The 13,015-nt window shown below is 35.1% G+C and overlaps 1 non-coding gene across 1 annotated transcript; it reads right to left on the bottom strand.

Annotated features, from left to right (window-relative positions):
• Positions 1–700: 700 nt before the first annotated feature.
• On the bottom strand, positions 701–805 carry LOC124895060. The gene has a single exon (XR_007051504.1). It is a non-coding gene; the product is annotated as a small nucleolar RNA R71 (small nucleolar RNA).
• Between the last annotated feature and the right edge of the window lie 12,210 nt (positions 806–13,015).

Below are 13,015 nucleotides of genomic sequence, written 5' to 3'. Positions count from 1 at the left end.
CACTGTATTACTTGATGAGACCACGTACACTTGCGTGTGCGCAATAAGTTTTTGGCCCATAGCCGAGGACTTGTAATTTGGCAACTATTTTATTTTTAGTTTTACTTTTTAGATTTCTTTGGTGCTTTACTCTTGGTCTTAGTATTGAATTTGAAGGAAACAGGTTTACAAATTCGTAAGATGGCAAGGATAGGGAATTAGTTTGACCAAGCCACGAATTCGAAAAACACTTCCATCAATGACGGAGAGAAGAAAACCTTCTCCCCCGAATTCTGCAAATTAAAGAAGACCAAGACAATCCTGCTATCATGGTTAAAGAACAACAAGCCCGCGGGACAGTTAGAGAAGTGGCAATTCCACTTTCGACAAATTTGACCTCTCCTTTGTAGAAACTGGCTGTTGGAGGTAATTTTAAGCTGAAATAGAACATGGTGCAGCTTTTGATCAGCAGTAGACAGTTTATGGGGCTTTCACATAAAAATCTACAGGTCCATTTATGAAATAGTTTAGAGATCAGTGACACAGTCATCCTTATAGGTGAGTCAACTAATTATGTAAGGATGACACTATTCCCCTTTTCACTCACTATTGGGGGAAGCAAAAAAGTTGTTGAACGCTAAGTCGACAAATTCAATCATAACTTAGGATGACTTAGCCTAGAAATTCTTCATCCAATTCTTTCTATCTAGCAATACTGCGAGACATCGCAGTAAGATTGTGTGCTTCAAACAGAAGCCAGATGAGAATTTATATCATGCTTGGGAGTGCTTCAAGGCTCTTTTTCAGGACTGTCCACATCATCATCAGTTCAATGAGGTATTAGCTCACACTTTTTTAGGCACTTGACCATAACACAAAAATTTTCGTAGATTCAGCTGCAGGTGGTCAAGCTTTGGAGTTGACATATGATAAGATTTATAGCTTATTAAAGTAGATTGCACAAGGGAATCCCAAGTGGCATTCAGACTTAAGAAATCCCACAAAGAAGGTTGCAGGTGTATTAGAGGTGGACCAATTTACTGCTATATCTGTCCAAATTTCTGCACTGCAAAATCAGATAAGCAACATGAAGTTGGGGGTTACACAGCCTACAACCACAATTAATGTATTTCAATAGACTGCAGATTGGTGCAAGGTTTGTTGTAACAATGGGCATTCAGCGGCTATATGTGCTACAAATCTTGAGTCGGTGTTGTGTGTGGGCAATGTTCAAAGACCGAATTATTGAATGCCTACAGTAAAAAGTGGCAGGCACAACCACTAAATACTTCTTGGAATAATCAACAATAGCAGGATCAAAATAATCAGTCCACAACTCAGAATAACAACGTGGAAGAGATGCTAAAGCAAATCATATCTACTCAAGCAAAAATTACAGCAGATATAACGAGCTAGCAAGCAGATTCAAGGAGCTTGGAGTTACAAATTAGTCAGTTTTATAAAGCACAAATACCAGGCCTTAAGGTGGTTTGCTAAGTGATACTGAAAATCCTAAACAAGTAATGGTAATCACTTTGATGAGTGGTAAGGAGCTCAATAAAGAACCTCTAAAGAAAATTAAGGAGGTAGATGCAGATTTGGCTCCTAAGCAAGTAGATGGCAAAGCTGCTGGAAAAATTTGAGGAAGTTTTGAGTATTTGAAAACAAAAGTTGCTGAAAAGGTGAAGAAGATCCCACCACTACCTTCCCCATAGAAGCATAAAAAGCCAAAGAAAGATGCATGCTTCAAGAAGTTCTTTGACATTTTTAGAGTGTTGCACATTAACTTACCTCTTTTAGATGTTTTATAAAAAATGCTCAAGTATACTAAGTACTTGAAGGATGTGGTCACTAACAAAGTTAAGTTGCAAGATGTTAAGACAGTAGCACTCACTGAGGAGTGTAGCTCTATGGTGACGTAGAAGATTCTAAAGAAGCTTAAGGACCATTGGAGGTTCACTCTCCCCATTCATATTGGCAATAGTGAGGTAGTCCATGCACTTAGTCACTTAGGGGCAAGCATCAATTTGATTCCCTCTCTTTGTTAAACACTTTAGGCTTAGGAAAGCTGAGACCCAACTTTGTGTTACTGTAACTAGCAAACAAGACCATAGCCCATCCTGAAGGAGTATAGAAGATGTTCTCATCAAGGTTGGTAAGTTTATTATTCCTACTAACTATATTTATTTATATTTTCAGGTAGAAAAAAGAGTACCAGTTATCTTGGGACATCCATTTTTAGCGACGGTAGGAGTGTTGATAGATATGAGAGAGGGCACGCTCAAAATTAAGTTGGATAATGAAGAGGTGATTTTTAAGATGTACAAACCACTCAACACAATATCCCACTACCAAGATTTGTGCATGATTACTACAATTGAAGGGGATAAGTATGGGGTGGTGGAATCTATTCCATAATAAACCTCTTCAAACTTCCTCATTGAGCTACCCAAACCATCAATACCTTAGCCTGACATAATTCAGATTGATGAGCCAAAAAAGGCTAAATTTGAGAAAGATGTTGACCTTGAGAGTTCACACTCAAAAGGTGAAAAATGAATAAGAAGATGGTATCCTAGTGTAAGGAAAATGATAAAGAAAAATAATTGAGTCATAGATTGGGATGTGCTATAACACTAAATTAGGCGCAGCTTAGGAGGCAACCCAAGTTAAGTAAGTAGGTTTTATTTTTAGTATTTTGAGTTTTTACTTCACTAGTTTTTATTTTGTTGAGTCACAGGGTTATGGGAAGTCTGAGTACCAGAAACCTGAGCTTAAAAGCATGCCGAAGACTAAGTGTAGGGTCCTCAGACCCTTTTGATATATAAATATTCTAATATCTAGGCCTAGAGGCCTCAAGGAGTATTTATATCTCTTTTTTTAAGTATAATCTGGTGAAAAAGTAAATTTATAAGTGTGGGGTGGGGAAATTCCCATTTTTAAGAGTATTTTAATTTTTTTGTGTTAGGAATAAGTGGGATATTCTTGTGATTGCTATATTTGACTGCATGATTCAAGTATTTTGGTTTTAAAAAGCATGTTTATTGTGTGAATTGCTACTTTTGAGACTCCTAAGCTCATGATTATGACTCTTGTACTTGTTGAATTAATGTTGAATTCATGTGATTGTTTGGCTAAAAGTCTATGATAATCGTACTGAGTTGAGCATGTGCCATGTGTGATGTGAGTTTGTATATTCCTTATTGCATGTGATGTCTAGAATTTTCATGGTATGTATACAAAGAAAAATAAAGAGAGTGGGTTTAGGGTATGATATAGGAATTTCTTTGATAGACAAGTTTTATACCTTTTTTTACCTACCCTTGTGCATAATCTTAGTTAACCTCTTTTGAGCTTTTATCTTTCTATTTCCCAGCCTTATATATAGCCTAATCCTCTTCTTTGATGACCTTAATTTGATCCAATAGCTCCTAAGAACTTTAATGTAAATATTAATTGTTAAGGAGTTGGAAATTCAAGTGAGAGAAAGGTGAAATTGAGGATCCTAAGTGATAGCTAATGGTGATCCAAAAATTTGATATGTGTTGTGGTTGGGAGTTGAGTAGTGAAAAGAATTAAAAAAATTGTTCAAATTGAATAAGTTGTACATAGAGTACTCCCACCATAGTGTATGTAAATGATCTTAATGAGATACGGAAAATGAAAGAATGGGGTAGAAAAAATGTGGTGTAAAGTGGTTATTAAAGATGAATGGAATGACATGTGTGATTTATTAAAGCTCTTAGGGAAGATAGTCACTATTATAGCCAAAATAATTCCTACCTATCCCTTAGTCAACATTACAACCCTTAAATACTTATTTGATCATAATTTTTATCATTCTGATATTAGTGGAGCACTACACTAAGGGAAAACCTATGGTTTATCATGTGTAAATTGTGAATTCATCATGACAGTGAGCGTAATTTTATTCTTGCACCCATTGTGTTGTAAATAGCATTTATTTGAGTGATTATATGTAACTCTATTATTTAGAGAGAACATATTTGATAAATATGGGTGATTTGTATGATGTATTTTATTGAGAAATACGTATGAGTTTACCAACTAGGTGAGTTAATTATTGAGGCTAGGATGTTTTGGATGTAGTGTTCTTGAACTTTCAATTGTATACATAACATGCTTAGCATAGAAACTTGCATTTTGTGTAGTCATTGTAGTCCTAGCTTGAGTGTCTTTCTTGTAATAGAAGTGTAGAGTCTCCTCAGCTTATGATTCTTATATTAAATATTTGTTCTAAGACAAACAAGGCTTTAAGTGTGGGGTGGTTATGTTGGGTGTATATATGCACTTCAGTATTGTTATCCTAGCTTATTTAGCCTTATTTTGAGGACTTCTTAAGTGGTTTATGTGTTAATAAGGATATAAATAATCATCTAAGAGATTAAGTATGTGATTACAATGTGTAAAGGTGTTTTCAAGTAAGTTTGTACATACTTGGATCATTTAGAGTTCAATCGAGAAAACTAGTTTTACTAGCTTGAGCTAGGTGTTGTTCTAGTCTATCGTGGTGGATTCTAATATGTTGATAATTTCCTAAGTTTATTATTGTGTAAATATATATGGAAAAACTTGTTTATAATGTTCAAAGTTCAATTGGATTAAGAAATGATTCGAAACCATAAGTTATAGATCAATGTGGGTAAGCTTAGTCTTAGCCCGTGTTTTTAGTTCATTGTTGTAAATATTATGTTGTTTGGAGTTCTAATATGCGGTGTATGTTGATGTAGGAGGATGTATGAGTTGACTTTTAGGATATATTAACAATATAAAAGCTGGAACTTTAATCAAAATAACACCACCAGACTAATGATGGAAGAGAAAAGCACAAGGTGAAGCTTAATGTAGAAAATGCAAATTCCAGAGAGCCCACGCGATATGGATGCATCGCGGACCTCTTCCTGGTGGGATAAGCAATGCACCACGCTTATATATCCAGTGTACTAGTCCATGCGATTTTCCACTCCCTCCAGTAGGATTGACCAATGCAACGCGATGCATATCCCACATGCGACCAAATTGGCCTATCTATAAATATGACTTTGTGTACTTGTTGGAAACACTTTTGGACATCTTTGGGAGCTTGTGGAGGCTGATTAACATGAATTTAAGGTTTTTTATCTCTTTTAATTAGTTCATTGATAGCTTTTAATCATGAATTCAATTAATTGTATTACGGTTATGTCGATTAGTGGCTAAACACCCCATTTTTGAGGTTAAGGCCAAGAACATGTTTACTTTCGCTTTGAATTAAGTTTTTTTGGATTGCTTGTCATATTTGGTTGTTTATTCATCCTTATTTTAACTATTTTGAGGATTCACATCCCTTAGAAAATATATATTATCGACCTTGTGATCTCAGAAGGAGGAATAGGAAGATGGAATATGGGGATGAATAGAGTAAGGTTCTTATTCCTTTATAAAATAAGGATTTTGAATTAGCATCTAGGACCAGTATGTACCTATAAACCTTGCTTGGTTCAAATGTAGGATGATATCTTTAATCGCTTAATTGGATTATTACATACCCACTAAACTTTGTAGTTGTAATGTCTAAGTTAGGTAGATGATTAGAGGTTGGGAGAGCATGATCATGTGATAAACTCTAAGAATCAACAACCAAAATATGAAATCTAACGAATGAAGTTCAATAGAGTAGTATGACTATTCGTAGTGCCTTAACCCTGGGCTTTCCTCTACTGATTGTCTCTAACTTTATATTTAGTTTTTTAATTTTCACAATTCCTGTGGTTATGTTGCATCATTTGTATCTTAATAGTTGGACTATAATTTGATATTTGTTAAAAAAAGTCGTTGAGGGATCGATATTCAGCTTTATTAAAGGCTACTATGTTACTTTATGAGACCACGTATACTTGCGTGTGCGCTTGGGTGCAACACAAACTTTTCCTATTTCATTTTAATTAGGATTTCTGGGTTATTTTTAGATACTATAAATACCTGAGTGTTATTTCTTTATGAGGATACACATTTTTACATTACTTTTACTACTTTTAACATATTTTTCTCATTGAGATTCTGTTCTTGAGATTTTAGGCTTTACTTAATTGTAGACTTCAAATTTTCTTCCTCTTATTATTGTGCAATTAATTATATGTATTTCTTATTGATTATTATGGATTGTTGCATGAATATGAGTGGATAATTTCCTTGACTAGGGTTGTCGTAACATTGCTGGATTAACTACATAAAGAAAGTGGGAGATTATCTATTTGATTATGAATGCATGTATCTTAATCTTCTTCATATTAATTGACCTCAGAGCTACTGCAGAAGCTTAAGGGTTGCGTGTATTCGAGAACATCCTCACAAGGGAGTTTGAGATTAGGAAAAAGGGATTCAGACAGTAATTTGAGATTCACATCCATCTTTTAATTCCTCTATATCATCTAATCAACCTTTCACCCAAAAGGTGAAAGTTGAATTAAGGTTATAGACAAATAACAATAAGGCAACACTTTGAAACTCACAAGGTAAAGGGTGAGATTTATCATCACGTTCACAAGCTGGTTGATAATACATAGCTTGTCGACTTTGTATATAGAGCAAGAGAATAAAAGTGAGTTGAAAATGAGAAGTTTAAGGACTGAAGAAGCCAGGGGGAACACAGTCCTAATGTTTATCTTCTACTTTTTAAAAACCCAAGCATTCAAGTTCGGTTACTACTTACTGTTAACTTCAAATTTCCCCCATTTAATTTTCTACACTGCTCGTAGATTTTGTCAACCTTGAGATACTATTCAGCATTGTCCCTGTGGGTTCAACCCCAACCTAGTTTGGGTTACTATATTTGACATCTACCGTAGCATACTTCTTTGGAGGTTAGTTTTTAGGCGACATCAAATTTAGGCATTGTTGCCGGGGAAGACGGTGTTAATTGTTGATTGAAATTGGTGAAGTTTGCAGGTTTTATTTCCTATTACTGATTTGTCATACATTGATGTATGTAAAACACAAGGGGAAAAGCCAATCCCTTACTCCCTTTCGATCCAAAGCCTAAATGAATTCCTTAAACACCGCTGAAGGATTTCAAAGCAAGTTTGTAATGGTGTTCCTACTAGGGCTTGAGACCCTCAAATTGTACCCCCTACTTCACCTATTAATCCTAATGCAAAACTTGTTCGTCCTCCAAGAGATCCACAGAATATTACAGATAGATAGACTGAGCAATTTTTAGTAGAAATAGTTGAAGAGGCGAGATTGGCAAAGGAGAAACGGTTAGCTGAAGAGGCTAGTCTAGCTCAGCAAGTAAAACTAGCTAGGCCAAGATAAAGGGCCGGGCATTGGGATAGTGTTCAAAGAGAAAGATCTCAAATGACCCCTGCATATCAACATATTTAGCCATATGATGAAGACGAGGACATAGGATACATTGAACCTACTAAGACAGGAGCCATTATTCCATTCTACTCTACCCCCAATGTGATGTTTGAAATTACTAGTGCATTGATCCAATTACTAAACTTAAAGAATGTATTTTTGGGATCAACAACAGATGATGCAAACATGTATCTTACTAAGTTTACTGGGATTTATACATCATATAATATTCTGGGGGTAAACTAGGAAGCTTTGAGGTTGATATTGTTCCCATTTTTGCTGTCTGGAGAAGCATTACTATGGTTAGGAGAACTTTTGATAGGTTTAATCACTACTTGGTATGAGTTGTGTAGACAATTTTTGAATAGATTTTTCCCTCCTACGAGGATGTTACAATTGAAAGATGAAATCTACAATTTTAGATAGCTACCTATAGAATCCATGTATGGGACATGGTTTAGGTTCAAAAAAAGCTGAGCATGGTACCTAATCATAGAATCACAAGATCAAATTTTTTGGAAATCTTCTATTGATCACTGAATGTCATTTTCAAAGCAATGGTAGATATAATTTTGGGAGGTGGATTTATGAATCTTCGATGGGACGCTGAACAAGAGATGCTAGATGGTATTTTGGTTACCATTCGAGGTTGGAATACTAAAGATGTGGAGTATGGTATAGGTACATATGCTATTGGAGGAACAAATGATTATGTAGTTGGTCATGATTTGGTAGCACAAGGGGTTGCATAACTTCGGGCTGATCTTGGGCTTCTTACAAAACAATTCACAAGAATGAATGCTGAGAATGTGAATGTAGTAGGGGAGCAGAGTTCTACTTATAGGACTTACGAGACCATGTCTGAAGGGGAAGTGAATTATCTTAATTTTCAGTTAGAGGATCTCCAAGCCTAAGGGCAAGGGAATCAAGGTTGAAACTATTACAAAGATAGATACAAAAATAAGAGTAGGGACCGAGATGGTGATTAGAGATGCAAAGATGACTACAAAAAGAATAGCGAGAGATATGTACCACCAGGTAGTTAAGATACTAAGTCTATAATGGAGGCAATATTGTTGAAACTAGTCAAAGGCCAAGAAAGTAAAGAGAGTTGTCTTAAGGAGATTAAGGACGACCTGTCAAGGCTGAATCAAAAAGTTGAGTCACATGCTACCATAATAAAAAAACTCGAGCAGCAGTATGGAAAGATGTTGGCCATAATAAATCAAAAGCAACCTATCACTCTTCTTAGTAATACAGTGCAGCACCCAAAGAATGACGGTCATTGCCATGCTATTACCGCGTGGAGTGGTAAAACCACCAAGGATCTACCTGGACCTACCATAATCGATCCAACTAATAAAGATGACCATCTTGAAATTGATAATAGTATCAAGCAAAACAAAGGTAAGGGTAAGGCTGAGGAGCCTATTTTGATGACTATCCTAAGACCTTGCCCTCTATTTTCTCATAGATTGAAAAAGAAGCAAGAAGAGGGTAAATATCAAAAGTTCTTGTTTATGTTAAAAGATCTGTATGTTAACATTCCACTTGTATAGGTATTAGAAAAAATCCCTGGCTATGTAAAATTCATAAAGGATTTAGTCATCAAGAAGCGGACAGTCAGTTATAAGCCAGCTGATAATGTTCATCACGGTAGCGTTGTTGCTATTATATCATTGGTAGAGAAGAAGGAGGATCTGAGTGCTTTTACCATTCCTTGCACCATTGAATCTTTTAAATTTACTCGGGCGCTATGTAACATGGGAGCTAGTATCAACCTTATGCCACTAGTAGTGTTTAAATAGTTGGGGTTGGGGTCACTCAAACCTACATCTATGAGACTAATGATGGCAGGTCGGACAGTGAAAAATCCAGTTGATATTCTATGTGATTTATTGGTAAAGGTGGCTTTTTTTATCTTTCTAGTTGATTTTGTGATACTAGATTGTGAAGTAGACTTTCAGGTTCTGACCATCTTAGGCAGGCCATTCCTAGCTGCAAGAAGGACTTGATTAATATGGAGTTAGGACATTTGATGTTCAGACTTAACAATGAGAAGGTGATCTTTAATGTATTCCAGTCTATCCAACGTCCGAATGTGTTGATGGTAGTATCTATAATTGATGATTTAGAGAAGGAGATGGTCTCATTCCTTGATCTTAATATGGTAACTAATTAGAATGATAGTTTTGAGGTTGTTCCTATTGAAGAAAGATTGGGTGTTGAAGCCTTAGCTGCAGTGATTATGAACTTTGATAGTTATGGAATCAATGACTATGATAAGATGGTATGTCCATTTTATAGGAATGATTCTTATAATTTTGCACCAAAGAAGCTTGATTTGGATCTCAAAAATAGAACCACTCCACCTTCTCATATGTCTATTATGGAGCCACCTATCTTAGATTTGAAAGCCCTTCCTTCTCATTTACGATATGCCAACAACACTTTGCTGGTAATTATAGCAGCTGACTTGATCTAGATATAAGTGGAACCTTTATTATCAGTACTACAAAGATTCAAGAGGGACATTGGTTGGTCCATTGCATATATTCTGGATATCCCTCATGCTCTTTGTACTCATAAATCCAACTTGAATTGGATTGTGTTCCAAGTACAGAACATTATCATTGACTTAATCCTCCTATGTAGGAGGTGGTGAAGAAAGACATAATTAAGTAGATAATTGTTGGTGTAGTGTATCCCATTACTGATAGCAAGTGGGTCAATTTGGTACAATGTGTTCTGAAGAATAGTGGTATTACTGTTGGGCCTAATGAGAAAAATAAGCTAGTGACAATGAGGCCAGTCACAGGATGGAGAGTTTATATGGATTACAATAAACTGAATGCATGGACTCAGAAGGATCACTTCCCCATGCCCTTTATAGACCAGATACTTGACAAACTTGTGGGAAGAGGGTGGTATTATATTTTGGATGGGTACTCGGGCTATAACCAAATCACTATTGCACCTGAAGACCAAGAGAAGGTAACCTTCAATTGTCCTTATGGAACTTTTCCATTCGGACGTATGCCATTTGGGTTATGTAATGCTCCAGCCCAATTTCATAGATGTATGATGTCAGTCTTCTCTGACATGGTTGAAGACATTATCAAATTATTCATGGATAATTTTTTGATAGTTGGTGATTCTTTTGAGGACTGCTTGGTTCACTTGACAAAAGTTCTTTGAAAATGTGAGGAATCCAACTTTGTACTTAACTGGGAAAAGTGCTATTTCATGATTAAAGAAGGTACTGTGCTGGGTCATAAGATTTAAAAAAGGAATATAGAGGTAGACAGAACTAACATTAAATTGATCAAGAAATTACGTCCACCAATTTCTATAAAGGGTATTCAGAGCATTTTAGGAAATGCTGGGTTCTATAGGCGATTGATGAAGGATTTCTCAAAGATTTCCAATCTTCTATATAGGCTTCTTGATAAAGAGGTGAAGTTTGATTTTGATGAAAGCATGCTTGAAGGCCTTTGAATGTCTAAGAAAAAGTTGATGACAACTCCTATCATTGTGTCTCCTGATTGGTCCTTGCCATTTGAGATTGTGTGTGATGCAAGTGGAGTGGCCTTAGGTTCTATACTAGGCCAACCAAAAAAAATATCCTTTATCACATCTACTATGCCAACAAGGCACTAAACCCTACTTAAAAGAACTACACAGTTTCTGATCAAAGTTGTTAGTAGTGGATTTAACCTTTGAAAAATTTTGATCTTGTTTGATTGGGAAAAAAGTAGTTGTAAACAATGATCATGAAACATTGAGGTACTTAATGGTGAAAAAATATGCAAAGACTAAACTGATTAGGTGGGTTCTCTTGCTGTAAGAGTTTGATTTCAAGGTCAAGGACAGAAAAAGCACTGAGAATCAAGTTGCAGATCATTTGTCTAGACTTGATGAAGAAGTCCTGGAGAAAGTTAAAGATAGACTCGAGATTGATGATAGTTTTCAAGACAAGCAGATATTTGCTGCTTCTCAATATCTAATTCCATGATTTACTAACTATGAAAATTACCTAGCAAGTGATGTAGTTCCAGAAGATCTTTCCTTCCAATAGAGAAAGAAATTTATGCAGGAGGTAAGTAAATTTTTTTGGGATGAACCTTATTTATTCAGAATCTATGTAGATGGGGTTATTCATAGATGTATCCCTGAAGTGGAGATAAAGAGTATCCTTGAGACTTGTCATGTTTCACCAGTCAGGGGTCAACATGGAGGAACCCGCACATCCAATAAGATCTTGCAATGTGGGTACTACTGGCCTATAATTTACAAGGATGCTCATGATTTTGCTTCAACTTGTGACCAATGTCAATGCCAAGGTAACATCTCTAGATGCCATGAACTTTCTATGACTCCTATTTTAGAATTGGAATTGTTTGATGTATGTCGTGTGGATTTCATGAGACCTTTTGTGAGATACTTTAGTATGAAGTATATTCTTGTTGTGGTGGATTATGTCTCCAAATGGGTGGAAGTGGTTATGCTCCCCAATAATGAAGGAAGAAGTGTCATGGCCTTCTTAAAAAAATATACTTTTTCTTAATTTCCCACGCCATGTGCAATCATTAGTTACAGTGGGTCACATTTTTGTTATCATCTATTCAAGAGTCTTCTTGAGATGTATAGTCTGATGCACAAGGTGGAAAAATCTTTCCATCCACAGACTAGTGGACAAGTCGAGGTGTCTAATAGAGAAATATAGCCCATTTTGACAAAGATAGTTAATTCCAATAGGACTGATTGGTCAAGAAAGCTAGATGATCCATTATGGGCTTACTATACATATCTTAATACTCCCATATATGTTTCTCCTTATAAGTTGGTATATTTTTTTCAATTCATGCAACATTTAGTTTTTTTTTATGTTATGTGCCCATTAATTAATTTTTTTGCAGTCTTTTATTTCTCTTTATCTTAATCTCATTAAATTTTTTATCATAGATAAAAAGAAGATTACTATCATGACATTTTTTTTGGTCCTCATGTCACTGTGGGTATGAGACATAGCATATAGCAACAAAAAAAGTCTCACCTGCTAAGATATAGTTCAAAGTGCAATATTTTTGATATTTTTTATTTATTAAATTTCATATCCAACTACTCTCAACACTTTTAGTTAACAATTTAGTTGTCCTTTTTTTTCAATTCATGCAACATTTAGTTTTTTTTTTTGACTCGTTTAAGGCTCGATTGACATACAAATAAAGTAGGATATTGAGATGACAAGAATCTAACTATTACTGTTTAAAATTCTTTTGAGAGAAATTATATTTATATGTGTGATAGTTCTTCTTTCCTTTTCAATTCACAATATAATATTTTTAAAAGTTTATATTAATTTAGTTAACTATTTTTTTGATTTTTTTCGTTGGTGATGTCAACTTATTATGTGCGTGTCTAGACCAGAGTGTTTATTTTCTAAAGTAAAAGCAAAGGAATGAGGCAAACGTATACATGTGCTACTTAAGAAAGTATCTATGGATCCTTCCGCAATTATGTACATCAATTTTAGTAAATCTTTTAATAAAATATCAGAATGTAACATTAGTTTATAATTTTTAAATGACATTTTAATTCATAAGAAAGTTGTTTATTGATTCGTTAAATTGTAGTTTTTGATTTTTCACATTTTATAGTTTAAAGCGAAATG

This window comes from Capsicum annuum, unplaced genomic scaffold (genome assembly GCF_002878395.1).
Source record: "Capsicum annuum cultivar UCD-10X-F1 unplaced genomic scaffold, UCD10Xv1.1 ctg79497, whole genome shotgun sequence".
In the NCBI taxonomy this organism is placed as follows: domain Eukaryota; kingdom Viridiplantae; phylum Streptophyta; class Magnoliopsida; order Solanales; family Solanaceae; genus Capsicum; species Capsicum annuum.
This window is presented reverse-complemented; position numbering and strand designations above follow the sequence as displayed.